Below are 25,835 nucleotides of genomic sequence, written 5' to 3'. Positions count from 1 at the left end.
CTTACAACCTTTCAAATGTACAAATGGCATTAAGATTCCCTAGTGACAGTGTAGGTTTAGATCCCAATTTCTTTAATTACTTAATTTCAAATTAAACCTTTTTAAGCAACAAAATTCAAAACCCAAACTAAAAGGAGTAACATTTAACTTAGGTTATTCTAACTATTTCAGATCTAAATTACACACACACACACACACACACACACACACACATACACACACATACATACACAGACATCAGGAGATTAGATACAGACACAACTCTTTTGTATAAAGATTTCAAATTTACCAAAGTGAGTTTTTTTTGGTTATACTGGCTGATACCAAAGTCTCAAAATATAGAAACGTTTTCTCACCTCTCTAGGCCAATGGAGAGATGTGCAAGTGTCCTATTGATGTTTAAATACACACACACACACACACACACACACACTCATATATATATATATATATATATATATATATATATATATACACACATATATTTTATATATTTTTTTGAATGTACAAATTAAGGCCAGTCAAAAAAAATTTTTTAGAATCAATTAGAATTTCTTGAGGAACCTCTTATATATCATTAAGATTTTGAAATAGCTAATCAATAGTTAAAATTGAATGCATTCTTAAGTAACTTCATGAAGTTCAAATCCAGTTACTCTATTACAGAGATATTAGCTATTAGCACAGACTTAATTAAAAGATGAAATCTGAATTTCCTAGTCCAAAAAAAGTTATCTTTCTCTTTTTACCTCTTTACTAAAAGATCAAGAGGCTTCTCAAACTGCCCATTTCCCCTTTCCCCTCCCAAAGGTGGGACTTCCTTAACCCAGTTAATGTCTTTAGAAAATGAGGCTTGGAATTGAAAACATGGTTGTTGCCCACCCCACCCCCAAAACCAGGAAGATATGGGGGGTCCCCTATTTTAAACAATGGGGTCATAACAAGTTTTGCGGGGAAATTGTAACTTTCCTGCAGTGAAGCATGCATTCCACTGAGACATAGTTTCCATCTGAGTTTCAAAGTAGAGATCTCTCTCCGTGAGGCACATTCTCAATCAAGCAGGTTCTCTGCAACATTAAGATTTAGTTGTGTGAAACATAGAGATGTTAAATTATCACCCTACTGATGTCAACTGGTTCTCTTCAGGAATGAAAGATCAACAACACTTGACTAGAATCACAGAGTAGGTAAGTCAGACATAAGACTCCAACCCAGTTTTACTGAATCCAAGGTCCTCTCTCTATCTCTTATGAGACAATTAGGTGGCAAGGTAGATAAAACACTGTGTAAGAGACTGTTGAGGGTCAGAGAAAGGTCATTGTGTGACTGGGAATGACTTAAAGGTCCTCTTGCCCACCTACATCAATGGCCTACTCACCTGGGTTGGCTTTCCATCTGTTCCTTATGTTTTGGTACTTCTTGCAGCATTCTGTGTAAACACTAAGCGGTGATAGCAACATTGTGTGAGAGTACTAACCTGAGAAAGTAAACTGTTATCACCTGCTGTCCATCAGCACCAGAGCATTATTTGACTGCTAATTAGAGAATGAACCAGGGATTAAAAAGGATATTTAAGCTCTTGCATTCTGTTAAATAAATGGAGAACTTGCCATCTTTGTCTCCTGCCTTTTCAGTGTTTGCCTGAGAATTTGACTACAACTGGACTGAGTCAAGCAGTAGGTTATGAGTAAAGATAAGTCAACCAATCAGCACACAACAGCACTGGACCTAGAATCAGGAAGACCTGAGTTCAAATTCATTCTCTGGTGTCCTCTTCTCCCCTCTCTCCCCTCTCTCCCCTCTCTCCCCTCTCTCCCCTCTCTCCCCTCTCTCCCCTCTCTCCCCTCTCTCCCCTCTCTCCCCTCTCTCCCCGAGTTTCCAGGAGAGGTATCATATTGTATTGCAGGCAGCAGAGTCTTCTAAATACTGAGCTAGCTCTGGCAATACTTGTGTCAAGCTTCCTGGACAAAACATTGCCAAGCTATACATCTCTGAGACCAACCTCTGCAGGATGCCAACCAGCTTTGTTAACTGATCTGTTCTCTGGATCCTATCTCAATGAAGTCCTGGCTGTAATGCATTCATCTCCAAATGGACTCTGAAAGCCCCAGAAGAATCTGGGTCCTGAATAATTTTAAGGGGGGAATGATTTAGAGAATTGTGAATGTAGAAATTGGGTGGAGATATAAATTGACTACCATCTTCTCTTGAGATGTAACTTGACTACCATGGAAAAGATATAGAGAATTATTATTATAATAGAAGCAAAATTTTTAATTTTAAATGCTGCTAATCTTGTCAAATTGGGTGGAGATCCCCATTCTTGATGTAAATTGACTACCATTTATTCATTGTTTAATGTAAAATCCATATGCTGATTTCCTTAAGGTTCACCTTTTACCCAATTCTGGGTCCAGTAAGGGAAAGGGAGTTCACCTTTTGCCCTCTAGATAAGAGACAAGACATAAAAACCTGGACTGGTCTCCTGCTCAGGGCTGGCCAGTGTTTTCTGACTTGCTGGTCCAGCCAAGTCCAGCTTGACTGCACTTTTGTCTCTATCTTTCTTTACCTACTATTTTTCTTATGTGTTTTAACTTCTTTTAATAAATTTTTATTTTCTTTCCAAAAAAAAATTCATTCTCCGGCATTTGTGAATTTGGACAAGTCAGTTAACTGGGGCAATGTCTCAGTTTTCTCAAATGTAAAATTAGAATAATAATGATGCTTGCCCCATAGGGTTGTTGAGATATTTATAAAAAAACACTTACTATAGTGCCCAACATTTAGTAGGCTCCATATAAATGCACATTCCTTTTTTTTTTTTGCTTATACTTTACTGGCTCCCTCAGCTTCCAAAAGGGAGAGAGATGTACCTGTGGTTTCATTGGTATTTTGAATTCTCATATACGGAAGCTGTCTCTACTAATGGAAATTGGCACATTCTCTGAAATTTTTAGTCTTAGAAAATTGCCTAAAGCAAGTAAAATGATTTAATTTGTGATTAACTCAGACTTAGGCCTGTTCGCTATCTGCTAGTCCATGTACCAGTAGTGTACCTAGAGCAATGTATGGGTTGGGCAATGCCAGAAGGCCAGACATCATCCAATAAACAGGTGAATAAAGTGTGTGTGTGCATATGAAGTTTTTTTTTTAAGGTCTGGGCAAGAACCTCTATTCTCAAAATTTACCATACAGATCTCTACCTAGTTTGGCTGTGTATAATTCAACTCTTGGATTCCATAGCGAAGATAGGGGTTGGGAAAAAGAGTATCCTAGGCCAAATTATAATGAATGTTTGTCAGTTCAAACTTCAGGTATAATTCCCCATTCTTTCCCTTGGGGGATATATGAGGTAGAAAAGACTAACTCTTTGCTCTAAAGCTGACAAAACAGCTGTCTAGTCAATTCTCAAGAAACTAGATAAAAAGTGAAAAAATGTATGCTATCCATTTTGTTATTCTTAAGATATCAACAACCTGATTGTTGGGGGGGTTGATTTTATGTAAATGATTATTTTTGGCACTGTGAAAAAGAATCTTTCATTCATGAAACTGGTCAAGTGGTGAAAAATTGAGTCAGTGCCTATACATATAAATTAATTTAGGGAGGGAAAAAAATTCAGTTTAATTCAAAGATGAGCTATATAAATTTAAAATCATCTAGTGTACTGTTTTCATTTTAAGATGAGGTATGTGGAGTCCAGAGAGTTATGACAAGCACAAGTTCACCTAGGTTGTTAAATGCCACAGGAAGGATTTGAACCCTAGACCTTTTAAGTCAGTTTATCTATCCTCCCTCTCCTTCCCCTATTTTAAAAGTTGGATTTAATTGTTATAAATCCAATGTCTCTTATGTGACTATTTTTCAAAGTGCTCTATGTTTAGAAATAAAGGTAGTGAGCAAAATACAAATCAATGGGGGTAGAAGAGAGAACTAGGAAACAGAATGTTGGATTACAAAATATCTCAAACTAGGAAATCACCCCTCCAGCTACTTTTATAGCCTGGAGGGGAGGGACAGCTGAGGTTTTCTCTTCTGTCACAAGGTTTCTTTCTGCAAGCCTTTAGGTTAACTGGAAAATGGTTCCATTAGCATAAAAATTCCATTCCTTTTATGCACTGCTTTATAGGACTTTTTAATGCAATATAATGCTTGACAATAATTCATGTCTCCTGCTCAGTGGGTAAGTAAAAGGGGAAAAAGAAAGAAATCAGAAGAAATGATTGAGTTTGATATTCCTTTTGTCCTCCAATGCTCCCCACCCCCCAAACACCAGTAGCTGGAAGGCACCATCTGGAAATCCCTATAATACACAAGGTCCATTTTTATAGCTTGCCAGGAGAAGAAAATCCCTCTACCACCTGAACAGACAATCAACATATCCCTAAGCAAGAGGATAAATAATAGTCCTTGTCTTAAAACTGGGGAATCAACATGAAACTATTTGGTGTTCAGTGAGGATACCTGAGAAGGAGATCTTGATACTTGCAAAAATATTCTTATGCAAATTTGGATCTATGCATCCCAAATCAAATAGTTATACTCTCCATGCTCTTTTGGTAATAGTTACAGCATTTGCAAGGAGAGCTCAAATTTTCCTTGACTTTAAAAGTATTTTGGAACAAGTTTTAATAGAGTTCTGTAAGTGAACGTAATTCAGGACTACAGAAAAGATTTAAGTATCCAGAATCAGAAAATAATACAGTAGAAATTTACTTCAAGGAACACTTTTTTCATGCTTAAAATGTTTATTAATACCAAGTTCTCTTCTCTGCCCCATTGTGCTGTGTAAATAAATCAAAGAAGAAACCCTTCATTGTCCATTTGCTTAGTGTTAGTGATACGGGGGGAAAGATGAGAATTGTGAATGTAGAAATTGGGTGGAGATGTAAATTGACTACCACCTACTCTTGAGATGAATAGAAGTAGAGAATTAGTAAAATGACTAGAAGTAGAGAATTAAGATTGTAACAGAAACAATTATAATTTTAAAGGCAGCTCAAATTGGGTGAAGATCCCCATTTTTGATGTACCTTTGATTCATTGTTTACTGTAAAACTTGTATACGGATCTCTTTAAGCTTTACCCTTTACCTAATTCCTGGTCCAGTAAGAGAAAGGGAGTGCACCTTTTGCCCTCTGGATGAGGGGCCAAGACATAAAAACCTGAGTTGGACTCCAGCTTAGTCTTCTCTGACCTGTAGTCTAGCCAACGCTGTTTGTTCTTTTATCTCTCTTGCCCCCTCTCTCTACCTATCCTTCCCTGTGTGTTGTTCTTTTAATAAATTTTTGTTTTATTTCCACCCTTGCTTTCCTGAATCTGAACAATGATTCCTCATTGGCAGAACCAAACTCAAGTAGTCAGCGGCTACATGAGGTTGGGAGAACTCAGACTCTGTCTGTATTGCCAACCCTACAGATGGTTTAAATGTTGGTTCTTGAGTGATCATTGGATTATTACACACACACACACACACACACACACACACATACACACACACAGACACACCACAGTCCCTCAGGCTATGTATACATGCACAACTGATTGGCTTGAATTCATTGTTTTTTTAATAAATAATTTAATTGAGACAGATTGTTGCTGATGTTTCATATGACATGAATTAAACAGCTTGACTATAATTTTTCTCCTTCAATCAGTTATTTCTTATGCTGTGTAAACAATGTTTGTTTTACTAAGGTGCTATTTTAGCCATTATATATGGTGAGGACACCTAATGGTTGTGTGACCTTGGACTGCTTGTTTCAGTTTCCTCAGCTGTAAAATAAAAAAAACTAATGGCTGTCTTCTTAAAGGTGATGTTATATTTTTGCCTATGAAATATAAAAGAAAGCAGGTAGGTTTTAGTTCATAGGAGGCCCAATTTGTGATCTTCAGGGACATGAAGATGGAATGATAAAGGGAAAGGGTCTGGGGAGAAAATATATCCCAATGAGTCATAAGACAACCAAGAAAGCTATGTTTTAGTCAACAGAAGGATAACATTGGGCATGGGAGGAAAGATTTTAGGACCAAAACAGGAGAGGGAAATGAGGTAAATTGAGAGATTGTGGTCTGGATCTGATATCCAAGTTCTATCAAGTTCTTGTCAACCCTTCTAGTTCAGGGTAGGAGTCTTGGGTCCTGTACTTTATGCAATAGGGCAACTCCTTGATGCAGGAATTTTAGAGGGTGGTTGAGGGTGGGGAGTATAATTCATTCAGGTGTATCTAATTAATTTCCCATCTTTGTTCTCATGGGCAGGTAGATGCCAAAGACTGACTAGTGACTAGTGAAATCACTGGTGGAGTATGGATATTACCACACATTGAGGATTATAGAAAGGGAGCAGAATGAAGATCCAGTTAGAAGGAAGGTTGACAGTAGGGGGGAGCGCTGGGGAATGCTAAAACAGAGACAAAAATCTTATGAGAATAACTAAGACAAAAAAACAGGAAGTATTTTTGAGTTACAATTATCCATAGGTAGTGATTTTTTAAAAATCTTCAGTGATTCATGAAAAAATGGTGACTAAAGTATAAAGGAGTGCTAATCTGCATCAATGGAGGGATTTGGTGAAATAATACATCTCTCAAAGGACAGAAGTCACCTCTGTTTCCCAGTTTCTTTCAAATCTCAGTTAAAATCCTATCTTCTGTAGTAGGTTTTTCTAGATCCTAAATACCTTTGAAATGATCACCAATTTATCCTCTAGAAATCTTAATTTTTACATAGTTGATTACATGTCTCTCTCATTAGACTATGCCCTGAAAATAGAAAAAAAAGGTTTCTTTTTGCCTTTCCTGGAATTGTCAACACTTAGCATAGTTCTAACACAATGTAGATGCATATGTTTATTGAATATGTATGCAAAACCTATTTATAATGGATATAATATAAAAAGCAGAGTCAAGTGGATCTGAGTTTGGGTCTTGACTCCAACTATTGTTACTTATTGATTATGTTATCTGGTTTTTTGAGGGTTTTTTTGCAAGGCAATGGGGTTAAGTGACTTGCCCAAGGCCACACAGCTAGATAATTATTAAGTGTCTGAGGCTGAACTCAGGTTCTCCTGATTCCAGGGCTGGTGCTCTATCCACTGTGCCACCTAGCTGCCCCTTGACTATGTTATCTTAATCAAATCAATTTACGTTTATGGACAGTAGCAGTTGTGGTAATGATGACAAGAAGAAACTTTCAGGGAATGGGGGCTTAAAGATCTATCCTTGCCAGTTCCTTCAGGGGTGAAAAACACCAACTCTGACTCAGGAGGGTAAGAAAGGCTTAAATTTCAATTCAAAGGTGGCATAGTTTACATGTTACAAGTTAATTACAAGTTAATAAAAGCTAATAGTAAAGATATTTAAGAAAGGGAAAAGAGGAAAGGGAAAGGAAATAACCATGAGATAGGACTGGGCTTGAACCCAGGAGGCTCTAGCCTGGAGGAGGGGGTGGAGTCAAATTTTTATGGGAAGTTTAGCCTACAGGGAGGAGTCAGGAGTACAGGTTCAAAGAGTGACTCACCAGGATGGGACTGAAGTCAGATGTCCACCTTGAAAGGCTAAGAACCAGGAATGGAGGAGGGGTAGAGGGAATGAGCTGAGGTTGCTTTCAATTATCTTGATGAATTTACATTTGAGAAGAGGGTTTGAGAACAATGGAAAGGGAACCAGAGACCTAGAGAAATAATCAGACAGGCACAGATAATAGTTTCTTTAATTATTGGAAAGGCTAGACAAATATTTCTCTAATATTTATCATTTAATAGTATTAGTAATAATAGTACCAACAACAATAGCAGAAGTAATTGTTATGACTTCATTTCAGTCTAGACTCTCCTGCTGCTTCTCTGAACTTTTTCTGATTCTTCACCCTGAGAATTCACTCTCTCTCTCTTGCTCCTTCCTCTCTTTGGATGGTTCCTCCAAGAATATTCACTTTAAGAAAAAAGCAAAAACACCAGACCATCTGAGACTTCATCCCTCTCAAAGCTCTACCACCTTGGGTTGCTTTTCCCTACATTCCCCCACTCCACAACATTTCAGCTACCTTTACTGTATTGTTTTCCTTTATTAGAACGTAAGCTTTTTTTTTTTTTGAGGGTAAGGGCTGTCTTTTTTCTCCTTTTTTTAATTCAGTCTCAACACAATGTTTGTCACGTGGTAAGTTCTTTTTTTTTTAAAGTTATTAATCAATGTTTGTTGATGATGACGACTACAACTTCTACTGTTGTTACTACCAAATGAGTCCCTTGAAACTCAATTAATTATCCATTGTGAATAAGTAAGAGAATGCCAGGCAAGGCCAGCTAAGGATCTTGTGCATCCTAAGACAATTGCAAAACTCATGAAGGCCAGACAGGAACTCTGAAATACTTGCCAACAAGACTCTGAAAACATTATTTGGGGGCTAATGCCCCCAGCTAATATGTTGAAACTTTTCCTATGTATCTAAGAAATGGATGAAGTGGCATAGGATCAGCTCACCAGGAGAATAAGGTGTAAGTAGTCATCCTCCACAAGAAGGAAGGAGACAGTAGAACCAATCATTAATACCACCAATATCTTCTAGAAATTCTTTAATGTAGATGATGTTAACAACTAAAGGTGCTAAGTGTCTATGACATGAACTGAAGGCAAGAATTCTTTAATTAAACATCAAAACTATGTTGCAACAACATCCTAGAAACAAATCTCCCCAGCTGTGTATATGGGTGTCATGCTGCTTTTTGCTAGTGGTACTCTCATTTCCAAGTTATACAACTTATTGTTGACCAGTGTTAAGCAAACATAAAAAAATGAGACTTTCCTAAGTCGAGATTAGATGAAATTGAGAATCTATTAAAGTTTGAAGAAGGAAAAGCTGAAAAATGATTCTAAGGTTATTGAAAATCTCCATTTAATTCAAGCTCCAGAAAGAATATCTAATAATGAGTGATGGTAGAAACGGGATCATTAACTTTGTAAAGGAGATAGGCATACTAAAACTGGAATTCCCCAAATCCTATCTGAGTTTGACAGCATGAATGCAACTAGCAGATCAAAACAGTAATTTTAAGAAAGCTATACCTATCATGAATGATTACATTTTCCTTCAGTATCTGACAGTAAGGGTAAATGGTTTCAGGACCTGCACATAGCAGAAACTGTTGCCATAGTATGAACAACAGAGGAAAGGAGGAAATATAAAGAAATGCCCCTAAGGACAAGCATCAAGCACCAACATGACAGAATTAACTTGAGAGAAAGTATTGAAGCTCTAAAGAAAGGCACTGGAAAATTAAATTAATGTTTAACTGACTGAAGTTCTGGCAATCAGAACTGAGTCTGGTTAATTAAAATAGACCCAGAGTTCTAGATTCCTGAATCAACAATTGATAGCAAAAATAAAAAAAATTAAGGTCACATAAGAAATCAAAGTGGAAAAAAGAACAAAATAAACAGGAAATTTGGGAAGAAAATGGGAAAAAGGAAGAACTCCAGAAGAAGGAACATGTAGAAAATTTATGGATATGTGGATCAGCCAGTTCTAAAGCTCATTGGTTTGGGATTCTCTCTTTATTGCTGGAGAGCAATCAGTGCCTGTATCTGTGTGAAAAACAGGGCAGAAGTGGAGAGTAAAAGATCAGGTCTCTTGAATCTCTCCCTTATCTTTGGTCCTCTGGATCCCTTTAATTTTTTTGAACTCTACAGTTGCTTCAGGCTCTTCTGACTTTCAGGTTTGAGAGAGAAGATGGACAATGCCAACAGCACCTCAAGTTGCTGAACAGAAAATAAGCCTCTGGGAAGAAGTCAATATGAAATGAGCTAGCAGTCTATATCATATCCTTATCCCCAGTTTGCTACATTAGAGACTTAGGGGAATTTCCTCTTGGGTGAGATCTGAGATTCTCTTCTGGTTGAGCTGAGTTATCTTGTTCCTAGTGGGAGAATTCTTGTACTTTGAATTCTCTGGTGTGTATTATCCTATGTATACTTTCTCTAACTTATGTTTTGCTATTGAATTGGATTAATGGCTTTCTTTGCTACTTCCTCTGTATAATCATTGTGGAACTGCTTTTTACTGGGAGAGGGATCATGCCTTGAATATAAAATTTAGGTCCTCCTTTTCATATTAATGAACAGAAGTTTAACTTAAATCTGAAAACTACATCCCATAGACTAACAACATTTAAGGAAGCAGATAGATATAATTCTAGACTGGCCCCCTTTCTCTTCAAAGAGAACAAAGTAGTCAAAACTTCTGACTCCAAGCTCTTGTTTTTCTGTGCTGGAGAAATTAAAGTATCCTTTGGAAAAGAGTTGGGAGAGAAGAGGCTAGAGATGTCTATTCTGTCTCATTCAAGTCACATAATATCACTCCGGTGCTACATGGGTTTGGGGGACATCTGCATCACATATGTGTTTCAAGAAGTTTGATTTCATGGTAAATATTTCTTAAACCCAAAGTAATAATTTTGTAATAAAAAGATAATGCCTCACCAATAGTAAAGGCTGTTAAGAGGTAAAGTCTATTAAATGACTACGATCCAAGAATAGACTCAAAAGGCCCTTATTGAGCAACACCTGCATGAAGTCAATGAAAAACAAATTTACATAGAAACATTGAACAAAGGGCTAAGTTAAACAGTTTTTTTTTTTTTTGTATGTGTAAGGGAGGGATTTATAATGGCAACTCAGGATCAGGTATTGACAAAAGAAACTACAGAAGGTTTATCTTAAAGAAGTGCTTAATGAAGGTTACTGAATGAAAGGATAGACAACCCAGAAAATATTCTGCTATAGGCTATAAACAGCTATCATCTGCCAAATCCCTAACAAGGCAGGAGAAGGTGACAAGAATTACTTATCTGATACTTACTGTATTTCATGAACTAATATATGATAAATCTCTACAAAAAACAGACTTCAAAAATCCTAGAGAAATAAACAAATAAACTATATTAGTGCTAGACCATTATCAGAGAACTGAATTTTTTTCTACATTAGCTTTACATAAGAGTCAAGAAAACCCCTTAAGAATAATATTTATAATAGTTATCAACATATCAAATATTTACAAACTCTTAAGTTACATGGAATGAAAAATTTGAAAATATGAAGAAAGATCTAGCAGAGGAGATCAAATGTGTATGAGTACAAGATGAGGTTTATATAATTTCTCTTCTATCTGCCTTTGGATTTGTCTCAAAGGTACTTTCAGGGAACTTTAAAAGCAAGAGTTTTCTTCCTATTATTTTTATTTGATTATGAAAATTATTTTATATAGTTGTACAATAGTCTATGATTTAAAAAATCAAGTAATGATTAAAACAATAAGATTATAAAATATACAATATTTATTTTATTATTATTAATAATGATAATAGGTAATAAAATAATTTAAAAGACAAGTATGCTTTAAATAGCAGGAGAGATTTGTCCTAGAACCATTTTTATTTGAGCCCTTTTGCAAAAATTGAAAATAAGATAATAATACTAGCTGATATTTATATATATATATATATATATATGTAAAAGTTTGCAGAATCCTTTGTGTAAATTTTCTCATTAACTTTCTCATCTGTAAAATATTGGCCAAATTTTGATACTTCGGATTGAGTCTTATAATATATATCAACCCCCAATTCTAGTCTGATTTTAGCTACTTCCCTGGTAGATTTGTCTCAGTTGCACGTAATTCATCAGATTCTCCTGACTGCTTCATGCCTTTGCAAAGAACTACCCATGCTAGACCTGATGGCCTCAAGTACTTACTCCCTCTACCAAAGGCACTTTTTTTCTCAAAGAAAAAGGCAGTATTCACATTTGTTTTCAAATTTTTTCTCTTTAGGTGGTTAGCTGTGCTAATAGTTTTCAATTTTACTGTGGCTGACTGACATTATTTATTTTATTCTCAGAATTATTACTATTCTGTCTAACAAGAATTTCTCACCTTTGGTTTGCTTCCTAGCCCTCTAGTGCTGAAATAATAGGGGAACATGATAATAAATAATACATTTTTTGAGTCTTGTCCTAAGCTCTCATTGGTTGTTATCACACATGTAACTTAAAGTCTTCTTAGGGGCATTGAGGAATGATTCGATTTGCCCAAGTACATAAGGTACTTCCACTGTTTATATGCTTGATTTTACCTTTCTATGCTAAGGCTGGTTTGTTAATCACTCAGACTGCCTTCTATTTAACAACAACAATAATACAGTAGCTAAAAATAATTGGCATTTTATGTTTTATAAACACTATTTCCTATTTGCCTACATACTTTATATCCTGGGAAAAGAGGACCCACAGTCATATAAGAGGTACCCACAGTCATACAAGGTCAACCTTTGATAAAGGGTCAGTATTTACAATAAAAAATGTAATACAGAGCTGGTGATGTATGTCCTTCATTTTTAGAGAAGACCATGACATCAGGAAGGTGAATTGGATATGAGTTGGGGGGGGGGGGGGAGAGGGAAGGGCAGAAGGTTTGTGCTAAGTCAGCAATCTCACTTTTTCTTCTGGAGCCATCTGGGTCCAATGGCCAGATATTAATCAGGATGGCTACAGATGGCCCTGTATGTGAAGCAATTGGGTTAAGTGACTTGCCTAAGGTCACACAGTAAGTGTGTTTGAACTTGGGTCATCCTGACATCAGGACTCTGCCTACCCACTGTCACCATCTAGTTGCTAGCCTGAGAAAAACTTGCTACAAGATTCTGGGCAAGTCACAATTTCTCTAAGGCAACTCTCAAAGGCTGATGGAGGAGAGGTATACTGCAATACAATGTCAGGGAGTTTCCTACCCCAGTGAAATTACAGATAGAATGAGAGATGGGCATCCTAGAGCAATTGACTTTTTTTTTTGTTAATCTGGTTTTGCTAGGACCACTTGCTTTTCACTTCTCTATTTCTTTCCTGGTTTTTTTTTTCTTTCCTTTTGGGAAAGGATATTTCAACTCCTGCAATGTTCCAATCAACCTCAAGAAGCAGGCATTTTGGAAGAAAAAAGGAATTTGTGCAAATGGGATTGTCCCCCTTATGTACCTGAAATACTTCTTGGTTCTGTTATTTAGTTTGAAATCATCATGATTTATCTAGGCCAGGGTCACCAGTTTCTCAGTTCATACTAAATATTCCCCTGTTGTACAAGGACTTTCATATCTCTGGGTATTTGTTGTCTCTTTTTAGAGGCGGGGAAAAAATAACTCTTGTTCCTGATATGAAATAATAGAGTTCACCAAGTTTCTACACTGTTTCTTAAGACCAAGCTTAGTTAAGTCCAGAAAGGTTTTCTGTGACATCCTTCCATCTTCTGTTTTCCATATATTCCTCTACTTCTTAACTTTTTTCTATTTCCCATAAATTCCTCTGCTTCTTTACCTTTTTTCTCTTATTCATTGTGCTAATGGATAATTAAGGTGTTAATGACTAATGATATACTTCATTCAGTGAATCAACCAATCAAAATTGGCATCATCAGAGGATTGGAGTACCTCCCTTGGAACTGATCCTCCTTTAATCCTGTGAGGAGAGACACAAAGCATAGTTTACCGGCTAGAAACTCTGATTATATATTCCCTTCTCAACCCTTGGTGGATTCAATTTAAATCATCAAGCATTTATTGACTTGGATATTGTTTAGGTATTTTTCAATTGTATCCAACTCTGATTCCATTTGGGATTGTCTTGGTAGACATACTGAAATGATTTACCATTTCCTTCTTCAACTCATTTTAGAGATAAGGAAACTGAGGCAGAGTTAAGTGACTTGCTTAGTGTCACACAGCTAGAAAGTATCTGAGGCCAGATTAGTCTTCCTGTCTCCAGATTCAGCATTCTATCCATAGAACCATTTAGATAACATTGCCTGTTTTCTATTGGGCAAAATGCTACTTCTTAAACATAACCTCATAGGGATTTAATCTCAAGAAGCATACTGTCTATTAGGAGAAAACAACATATACAGTCATGGAACACTATTGTTCTATTAGAAACCAGGAGGGCTGGGAATTCAGGGAAACCTGGAGGGATTTGCATGAACTGATGCTGAGCAAGATGAGCAGAACCAGAAAAACTCTGTACACCCTAACAGCAACATGGGGTGATGATCAACCTTAATGGACTTGCTCATTCCATTAGTGCAACAACCAGGGACAATTTTGGGCTGTCTGCAATGGAGAATACCATCTGTATCCAGATAAAGAACCGTCAAGTTTGTTTTTGTTTTGTTTTTAGGTTTTTGGAAAGGCAAACGGGGTTAAGTGGCTTGCCCAAGGCCACACAGCTAGGTAAGTATTTTATTTTATTTTTTTTGGTAACAGCTAGGTAATTATTAAGTGTCTGAGACCAGATTTGAACCCAGGTACTCCTGACTCCAGGGCCGGTGCTTTATCCACTATGCCACCTAGCTGCCCCAAGAACTGTGACGTTTGAACAAAGTTCAAGACTATTCCCTTTAATTTAGAAAAAAAAAATATCTTATTGTCTGATCTTGCTATCTCTTATACTTTTTGTTTCTTCCTTAAGGATATGATTTCTCTCTCATCACACTCAATTTGGATCAATGTACAACATGGAAACAAAGCAAAGACTGACAAATTGCTTTCGGTGGGGGGTGGGGGAGGGAAGTAAGATTGGGGGAAAATTGTAAAACTCAAAGTAAATAAAATCTTTAATAAAACAAAAAAGAAAAAAACAACATATACACAGATGTGTGCGTGTGTACATATAGAATTATACACATATATCTACAAATTATATATATAGATATACACATACATAAATATATGAGATTTATTTATAAATAAATGCATATATACAAATATATACATATACACATAAATAAATAATATGTATGAGTGTGATATATATATGTATTTATACATGCAAACATACATACATAATACACATATATCAATGTTAATACTAAATAGCTTCTGATAGTCAAGAGTCCATTATCTAGTTAGCTTGAGAGGAAGATTTATGTGGTAAATAGAGTGCTGAATTTTGAATCAAAGGATTAGAATATGAATCCTGATTTTTATTACCTGTTTGACCTTGAGCAAAACACTATAATCACAAAATTTCCTCTTTTGTTAAATGAGGGGATTAGATGAAATGATTTTTATCATTTCTAGCTCTAAATAAATGATTTTTATCTCTTCTTACTGAGTCTCCATTAACTCTCCCCACTTCTATTTTTCATATCAAATTTATTCTCACATTTGCTTTCTATTAGGTCTTCCAGAGGACTGTCATTCATTCATTCATTCTGGCCTTATTGAGGCCTGTAGTGGCAAACTGTTGTTATTGTTCAGTTAGGTCTTTGTGTCCTTCTGAAACATAGCTGTCCACAGGATTTTTTGACAAAGATACTGTAGTGACTTGTCATTTCCTTCTTCAGTACATTGAGTCAAATAAAGTTAAGTTACTTGCTCAGGATCACACAACTAATGTGTCTAAGGTTGGATTTAAATTCAGTTCCTCCTGACTCCAGGTCCAGGACTCTATCCATCTAGCCACTTACTCTTAGAATTTGTTAAGGGTTCTTTTGATCTGTGTATGATAAAATGACAAAGATCATTGACCTGGGAGAAGGTTTAGACGGTATTTAGAAAACCCATTCATTTTATCGATGAGAAAAAATGGAGGCTTGGAGAGATAAAGTATTTTGTCCAAGTTCACACAGCAAGTTAGTGAAAGACCTAAGACAATAACCTAGCTTTCTGGATTCTGATTCCAGGGCTTTTCTGTCCTGAAGCAGCCAACCCATATGATATAGCACATAATACTAATACTCTCAGAAACTCTCCTCCAATTATTTTTCTTAATTCTGAGGCAGAAACATGGTTTTTCTTTGACCCAAAGTGAAATCTTATGCTTACTTTTAGAGTAAGTCATTTTTTTGTTTTTTGCAAGACAGTGGGGTTAAGTGACTTGTCCAAGATCACACACACAGTTAGGTAATTATTAAGTGTCTGAGGCTAGAAGGGGTAAGTCATTTTAAGAGATTGCCAATCAGAACTCATCAGATTCTCCTAGCTAAACCTGGCTATTTAGGGACCATGATTGTAACCTCAAATCCATCTTCATATGTTCCCTCATAGAGATGAATGCCATATCATTCTAACTGAAAATTTGAACATGAAGTCTAACAAAAATGTTTTTGCAAAGCCTTAAACTCATGAAAAATTCAGAATATATATGGTTACCTTACCATAGGTCATGGGACATGTGCACTGAATGAGAGCCAGGGTAGTCTTGGATATAATAGATACCCCAGGGATATCTCTAATAAAGACTCCAGGGAACAACTAGGTAGTGCAGTGGATAGAACACCAGCCCTGGAGTCAGGAGGACCTCAGTTCAAATCTGTTCTCACTTAATTACCTAGCTGTGTGACCTTGGGCAAGTCACTTAACCCTATTGTCTTGCAACCCCCCCCCCCAAGAAAGACTCCATCTATATTGGAGATTTGTGAGTTGAGGTATTAAATATTTGGGACATATTGTGCCAACTCTTTCCAAGTTAGTCCTTGTCCTTTGTTATCGAAGAAGACCAAAATGACATCATTATGTTTGAGACAAATTATAGTGTGTCCTACTGTGGCTGATCAGATCAGTATGAACTTGGAATGCTCTACCACAGGTTGGACACAAATAGTCCATGTGAGCACCTGGGGTGGATACTCTAAGTGTATCATGTTTCTTCTGAGCTGCTTCAATTCTACCTTCCTTATAAAATGTACCCTCACAGATGAGGGCATGCCAGGCTGGGCAGTCCTGTTCCAGTGTCTCCCATGCTGTATAATCAATTCTAAAGTTCTGCAATGGCCTTCAGGGTATATCTGTATTGCTTCTTCTGACAGGGCTTGTCCTGTGTGAGTTCTCCACATAATAGTTGTTTTTTGGACAAATATACATCTGGCATTCTAACAATGTGTCCAGTCCATGGTAGTTATGTTGGAATACTAGGCAGTTTAGCTCAAGAAAGGACCTCAGTGTCTGGTATCTTCTCCTGCCAGATGATCTTTAGAATCTTCCTAAGACAATTTGAATGGAAGTGATTCAGTTTCCTGACATGGAACTGGTAGAATGTCCAGGTTTCACAGGCATATAGCAATGAGGTCAGCACAATGGCTCTGTAGACCTTCAGTTTGGTAGTCAGTTTAATGCCTCTTCTCTCCCATACTTTCTTTTGGAGCCTCCCAAATACTGAGCTAGCTCTGGCAATGCAAGTGACAACCTCATTGTCCTTGAAAAAGATATTGCTAAGGTAAGTGAACTTGTCCACAGTATTCAAAACTTCTCCATTTTCTGTAATTGATGGTTCCACATATGGATGGTGTGGTGCTGGCTGATGGAGCACCTGGATTTTCTTGGTGGTAATTGTTAGACTTAAATTAGCAGCAGAGAATCGATCCATACTCTGTTTCATCTCAGCTTCAGAGGTTGCACTGAGTGCACATTCATCTGCAAACAGAAGATCATGCACTAACACTCCCTCCACTTTAGTCTTGGCTTGTAGAGTTTTCAAGTTAAAGAATTTGCGATCAGTGCAATAGTTGACCTTGAGGTCATGTTCATCCTTAGTGAAGGTGTTTGATAATATGACTGAAAACATCAAGCTAAAAACTGTGGGAGCAAGGGACATCCTGGTTTTACTCCATTGGTGACTGGAAAATCTCAAATCCACTATCCAGAGCCCAAGCATGCATACCACCATGGAACTGTTGTACCATACTGATGAACTTCTCTGGGTAACCAGATTTTGACATAATTTTCCATAAGCCCTTGGAACTGATGGTATCAAAGACACCTGGGTCAGATCTACAAATGTAAAAAGACCTCTGTTCTGTTCCTGTAATTTTTCCTGGAGTTGTTGGGCAGCAAACTCCATATTGATTGTTCTTCTCCCCCTTTCTGAAGTCATATTGGCTCTCAGGAAGGTGACCACCTTCCAGGTGGAGGATCAGCCTATTGAGAACTCTGGCAAGAATCTTACCAGCAATTACTAAAAGAGATATACCTCTGTAATTGTCACAGGATAATCTATTCCCTTTACCTTTTTTTTGTAAGGCAAACGAGGTTAAGTGGCTTGCCCAAGGCCACACAGCTAGGTAATTATTAAGTGTCTGAGACCGGATTTGAACCCAGGTACTCCTGACTCCAGGGTGCTTTATCCACTATGCCACCTAGCCACCCCTCCCTTTACCTTTATAGAGATGGATGATGGAGGTATCCTTGAATTCTTGGGGATAACCTCTTCATGCCATATAACCTGGAAAAATTCAGTCAGTTTTCAGATGAATAATGAACCCCCCACCTTGTAGATTTCAGTTGAAATAGAATCAGTGCCAGGTGTTTTGCCACTTGAAAGGAGCCTAATGCATTCAAAGCTTCTTCTTCATTTGGAACTAGGGTTTGATTGACTTCAGCTTGAGGTACACAGTCAATGGCTTCTGCATTGATTGATGATCTGTTAAGAATACTATGGAGTGAATGAAATATTAAAAAATTTAGATATGAAAGACCTCTGGAGAAAACTTAATAGGGATAGAAAAGAATATGCCTTTTTCTTGGCAGTAATGGCACCTGTACCAAAATTGATGTGTATTAGGGCACAAAAACCTTAAAATCATACAGAAGAGCAGAAATAATAAATACACACTTCTCAGACCATGATGCAATAAAAATTACATGCAATAAAGGATCATGGAAAGATAAACCAGAAACTAATTGGAAACTAAATAACTTAATCTTAAATATTGGGTGGATCAAACAGCAAATAATAGAAATAATGAATAATTATATCCAAGAAAATGATAGTAATGAGACATTATATGAAAATTTATGAGATGCAGCCAAGGCAGTTTTGAGGGGAAACTTTATATCCCTAAATGCCTATATGAATAAAATAAAGATGAGCTCAATGAATTGAGTATGCAACTAAAAAAGCTAGAGAAAGAACAAATTAGAAATCCCCAATTAAGTGCCAAATTAGAAATTCTGAAAATCAAGGGAGAGATCAATAAAATTGAAAGCAAGAAAACCATTGATCTCATAAATAAAACTAGGAGTTGGTTTTATGAAAAAGCCAATAAAATAGATAAACCTTTGGTTAATCTGATTTTTAAAAAAGAAAGAAGATAACCAAATTACCATTATCAAAAATGAAAAGGGTGAACTAACCACCAAAGAGGAGGAAAGTAAAGAGATAATTCAGAGCTATTTTGTCAAACTGTATGTCAATAAATTGAATAACCTGAGTGAAATAGATGAATATTTAAAAAAAATACAAACTGCCTAGATTAACAGAAGAAGAAATAAATTATTTAAATAACTCCATTTCAGAAAAAGAAATTGAAGAAACTATCAATAAACTCCCTAAGAAAAAGTCTCTAGGTCCAGATGTATTTACAAGTAAATTCTACCAAACATTTAAGGAACAATTAATCCTATTCAACATAAACTATTTTTAAAAAATAGGAGGAGTTCTGTCAAACTCCTTTGGTTTGGTATCAGCACCAAACATAATGCTAATACTTAAACCAGGAAGAACCAAAACAAAGGAAATTATGGACCCATCTACCTAATGAACATTGATGCAAAAATCTTAAATAAAATTTTAGCAATGAGACTACAGCAAGTTATTGCTAGGATAATCCACCATGATTAGGTAGAATTTATACCAGGTAGGCAGGGATGGTTCAATCTTAGGAAAACACTCAGCATAATTGAACATTTCAATAGAAAACCAACAGAAATCAAATGATTATCTCAATAGATGCTGAAAAAGCCTAAATGGAGTTTTCCTTAAAATAATAAATGAATCTATCTAAAACCATCAATATATACATATATATGTATATATATGTATATATATATATATATATATATATATATATATATATGTATAGTGGGAACAAATAAACTTGGAACATTTCCAATAAAATCAGGAGTTAAAAGAGATGCCCATTATCATCATTACTATTCAGTATAGTATTAGAAATGCTAGCTATAGCAATAAGAGAAGAAAAAGAAATTGAAGGAAGCAGATTTGGCAATGAGGAAGCAAAGTTTTCACTTTTTTCGGATGATATGATGGAATACTTAGAGAACCTGTGAAACTCCTTGAAACGATTAACAAATTCAGCAAAGTGGGAGAATAAAAATAAACCTACATAAATCATCAGCATTTCTATATATGAGCAACAAAGTCCAAGAGCAAGAGATAGAAAGAGAAATTCCATTTAAAGTAACTGTAGACAAAATTAAATAATTTGGAATCTACCTCTCAAGACAAATCCAAAAACTGTATGAACACAATTATAAAACACTTCTCACCCAAATAAACTCAGATCTAAATAATCAGAAAAATGTCAATTGCTCATGGTTAGGTTGAGTTAATATAATAAAAAATGACAATTCTACCCAAATTAAATGACTTATGCAGTGCCATACCAATTAAACTACCAAATAACTATTTTACTGAGCTGGAAAAAATAGTAACAAAATACATTGAGCAACAAAAGGTTAAGAATAGCAAGGCAGCTGATGAAAAAAATGTAAAGGTGACATAGCTGTACCAGATCTAAAACTATACTATAAAGTGGCAGTTATCAAAACTGCCTGGTATTGGCTAAGAAATAGAGTATTGGATCAGTGGATTAGGACAGGTTCAAAAGAAACTGCAGTAAATGACCACAGCAATCTACTATTTGACAAATCCAAAGACATCAGTCTCTGGGATAAGAACTCACAATTTGACAAAAATTGTTGGGAAGACTAGAAAATGGTATGGAAAAAAACTAGGCATAGGCCCACATCTCACACCCTATACTAAAATAAGGTCAAAATGGGTACAGGATTTAGACAAAGGGCAACACTATAGATAAATTAATGGACCAAAAAATAATCAATGAGATCTATTGAAAGGAGATAATTTTATGACTAAACAAGAATTAGATTACATTATAAATTACAAAATGTATGATTTTGACTATATGAAATTAAAAAGGTTTTGCATTAATAAAATTAATGCTGTCAAAATTAGAAGGAAAGCAGAAAGCTGTGAAACAATCTTCACAACTAGGAGTTCTGGTAAAGGTCTCATTTCTAAAATATATATAGAGTTACATCAAATTTATAAGGTTACAAGTCATTCCCCAACTGATAAATGGTCAAAGGATATGAATAGACAGTTTTCAAATAAAAAAATAAAGCTATATATATATATATATACATATATATATATGTATATATATATATAATCTTATGAAAAAATGCTCCAAATCATTATTGATTAGAGAAATGCAAATTAAAACAAATTAAAACAAAAAAAAACAGATTAAAACATCACTTCCCACTTACCAGATTGTCCAAGATGAGAAAAAGGGAAAATAATCAATGTTGGTGGGATTGTAGGATTAAGGCATTGAGGCATTGTTGGTGAAGTTGTGAACAGATCCAGCCATTCTGGTGAGCAATATGGAACTATGCTCAAAGAGCAATAAAAATGTTCATTTTCTTTGACCCAACAATTCCAATTCTAGGTCTATATCCAGAAGAAATCATAAAAATGGGAAAAGTCCCACATGTTCCAAAATATTCATAGCAGCTCTTTTTGTAGTGACAAAGAATTGGAAATTGAAGGGATGCCCATTAATTGGAGAATGGTTAAACAAGTTATGGTACATGAATACTATATTTTTTCTTTAAGAAACCATACATGGTTGGACTCTAGAGAAGCATGGAATGAGTTACTAGATCTGATGCTGAGTGAAGGAAGCAGAACCAAGAGAACAAGGTACACATGAACAGTAACATTGTGAGATGATCAGCCCTGATGGAAGCAGCTCCTCTCAGCAGTTCAGAGCTAGGACAGCTGTATTAGACCAGATATGGACAATGTTATTTCTATCCAGAGGAAGAAAAACAAAACAAAACAAACAAACCAAAACCCTTTAGAATCTGATGAATATTTTATAAAAATTATCTCATATATATATATATATATATATATATCTCCCTTAATCCTAATTCCTCATACAGAAAATGAGTAATTTGTAAACATGTTTATCAAAAATCTGTATGTACAATGCTAACCTGACTAAGGGGAGGGAGGCTGCAAAGGGAGGGTGGAAGGAAATTTTGTAACTTAAAAATATACATATGCATATGGATGAAAAAAATATGCTACTAAAAAAGAAGAACACTATGGGAGTGTTCAGGCCATCTCTCTAGGATCATGTCCCTATCATTCAGTAATGTAGATCTATCAGCTCTGAGTAGTTGAAATGCACCATATGTCTTTGGCCTATAGTCTTCTGAACATCATAAAAGCATTTTGGGTTTTTACTGTCTGCATAAAACTGAAGTTCATCTATCTTCTTACTGAGCCAAGAGTCCTGCATCTAAACTTCACTTGGACTTTACTTTTGATGGAATTAAATGCTGCCTTCTTAGAAATGGATGAACTATCCTGCTGGTAAACGCTATAGAGTTCTCTGTATTTCTTCTGCATACATCTTCGTTTCCTCATCATTTTCATCAAACCAGTCTTAGTATTTGTGAGGGGTCTGGCCTAGATGGCCAAATGCAGTGCTGTATACCAGAGCTCTGAAGGCTGCCCACTTCTTTTCTGCTACACTGTTGTCAACCCTGTGTTGCCTCAGTTTTCCTTCCAGGTTGGCAACAAATTGTTCCTGCTGAAAGAGACACTCTAATCTCTTGACATTAATTCTCTGGTAGTCATTTTGCCTCAGGGCCACTGCTTTCATTGAATATGAATTTTTAGCTTAGAGAAGATGAGTCTGTGATCAGTCCAGTACTGTGCACCACACATTACCTTTGTTACTCTCTTCTTATGATCATACAGTCTAATAGATGCCAATGTTTGCTATGAGGGTGCATCCAGGAAGTTTTATTGCATTAAGGTAAATTGGAAGACAGTGTTTGTGATGAGAAGATCTTGATATGTACAAATCTGATTGAAGTTGGGGAGAAGAGAGGGAGAGGACATCCATGGTGGGGTGGTAGGGTTAGACCTAGGTGGTTGTACTCTAAGGCTGCCCTCCTCACTTCCTCTACCATGTGTCCTGAAGATTCACTCCAGCCCTTTAACTCAAAATTTTGGAGTACCATCAAGTCCTGTGTCTTTCCCTCTGATTGGATGGCTCTCCCTAGAACCACCATTTTAAGCAGGTATCCCAGATCCCTCTCTAAGCCACAGTACCTGACTCACCAGATTTTTACTATTTCTTTCTATTGACTATTTGACTTCTGTTTCTTCCCAATCCCCACATCTTCCAGATTCCCCTTATGTGTTGTTGTCCTTTTGAAAATAAGTTTTATGAGGGCAGAGTTATGTCTTTCTTTTCTATTTTTATTTGTATTTCATAACACTTTGCATTGTGTCTTATACATAGAAAGAAAGTGTTTAATAAATGCTTTTTTTTGTTGTTGTTGCTGTTTCATCAAGAAGATCTGTAGAAATCCAGGGGCTAATGAGGAAGAAGAGGAAAGAGGTTAGATAGACATTGAGAGAGAGAAAGAGAGAGACAGCAAAGTGCAAAATCTACCTACTTTAAAATTTTTACACAGGGCTCTAAAAGTAGTCAATCAGGTTCTAAAAATTGCTATCCTAGGATGCTGACTCCTTAGCCAGGACTTCAATGTCTTTTTCTGTACTATTCAATTTCCTACAGTTTAGCTCAATATTCCAATTCCATGATAATCTAATCAAACCTCTTCAGTCCAGTATAGTATTCACAGGATTTCTACATTTTGAAGATCTTTACAACTTAGCCCCTTAAAATGGTGAGGATTTGCTGCTGTATCTGTTTGTATAATTATATTTTGGTTATCCATTAACTTTATCCACATAGTGTTTATTGATTTTATTATCCTTAGGACAAAAAACGTTGTAGTAGGTCAGTTCTGTGGAGGTTAAGAGATCATAGATTGGAAACTTTTTCTCTGTATACAAAGGCTCTCATTTGATAGAATCATTATACTACTAGCCAGAGTCAGTGGATAAATCCAGACCTTCTTCCCATCTCCTAATTTCTCAGAATGATAAGAAAGCAACTTACCTCTCTACACCATTGAATACCAATGTAAAAATGACATCTTTATTGACAAAAAATCAGGATCCTCAGTAGCATATTGAAAATTGTTCAGATATGCTTAATGGTACTTATGTTTGCTTCTCATTAATCCCTTTAAAAATGCTGTTTGCATTAATAGCCCTGTAAATATTTTCCCATCTTCATTTGGAGAGATTTTATGAAATCAGCAGCCTCTGATAGGAACTCAGAAAGACATTTATATTTCTATAGTGAAAAGTCATAGGTTAATAGGATTTAGAGCTGGTAGGGGATCTTGGAGATCATCAAATCCAACATTCTCATTTTACAAATGAAGAAACTGAGCATGCAAAGAGTTTTTGGGTATGTTTGAATATATTGCATATTGAAGGATTTCTTTTGTGTCTGTTGGTGAATTTTCAAGTCTCTTAAAACTGAAATTCTATGATTCTAAAACTTAGAGAATTTAAATGAACTGCCTATGGTTATATAGGTGGTAAGTGATAAGATACAGGATTTATAATTAGGTGCTCTGACTCCAAATGAACTGCCTTTTGTATTTATAGGATAAATCTTTTTTTCTTTTTTCTTTTCTTTCTTTTCTCTTCTTTTTTTCTTTGTTCCTCATTTTTGTTAAGTGAAGATAACTAAGGCTAGTTCAAAAACCACAGGGGACCCCTAAAAATTATTTCTAGGATGCAAATGATCTGTTTTCTCACTGAGTACCTTTCCATATGAAGAAATTTGGTTTTTTTACATTTATGTATTTATGATCAGTGTTAGTTTAATTTTGTTTAAGAAATATAGCGTCATAAAATAGTCTGGCTCCTTACCAAAAAGAAAAAAAAGCAAAAAGTTAAGCTAAACATTGAGTCATTCACACAAATAACTTGAGTGGCTTAATTAGAAACAACTGGAGTAGACACAGTGCTTTCAGATCATTTTCTTAACATGTGATTCTTCTGAGTAGGAGTCCTTACTTTCTCCCTTTTAACTTTTCCTCCCTCCAAGAACATGCTTACTCTGATTGTTGCTTATACAATTCCAGGGATTGGAATTTCAACGGCCTTACATGGCAAATAGGGAATTATAATAAGATCATAGGGGGAAAGGATCTTATTGATAAATTCTGTCTTATTTTCCAATCATCAAATATTTATGAAGTGCTCATGGAACTATATTAAACACAGGTAAAAGATAATCCAGGAGCTTGTAATCTAATGGGGGAGATAACATGCACATGTAAGATTCCTTGTCCAAGTTCATACAGGTAGAAATTAAGATCCAGGGAGATTAAATTAGCATATTCAAGGGATCACAGATATTTAAGGTACAGAGCTGGATATCAGGTTTTCTGACTCTAAACTGAAAGATTTTTCTGCTGCATAGTAGGGATGATGATTTTGCCTTTCTTGGATCCTTAACACTTGGCAATGCCTGACCCATAGTAAATATTTAATAAGTGCTTGTTGACTGAGTGATTGACTACACAGTTGTCTCCAGTTTTTTAACTGACCCTAGCACTAACCAGTTGTTGGTTGGATGGAAGTGATATAGTAGAACCTGATGTGGTAAAAGTTATAAAGGATGAAATAGTTTTGATTGCTTTATATGAAACCAAAGTCTGTACAAAGGCCCTGCATATATAGGAAATTTTAAATCAGATTTAAGTTAGATTATAAAACCTCTAGGGTCCTCTAATTTTGAAATTCTATGGTTTATCTCTAACTTTAGAAATTCTTAATTTGAGGTACAGAATGGAATAA

Source organism: Macrotis lagotis, chromosome 1, assembly GCF_037893015.1.
Source record: "Macrotis lagotis isolate mMagLag1 chromosome 1, bilby.v1.9.chrom.fasta, whole genome shotgun sequence".
Classification (NCBI taxonomy): domain Eukaryota; kingdom Metazoa; phylum Chordata; class Mammalia; order Peramelemorphia; family Peramelidae; genus Macrotis; species Macrotis lagotis.
The sequence above is the reverse complement of the archived record's forward strand: the minus strand, read 5'-3'. Positions refer to the sequence as shown.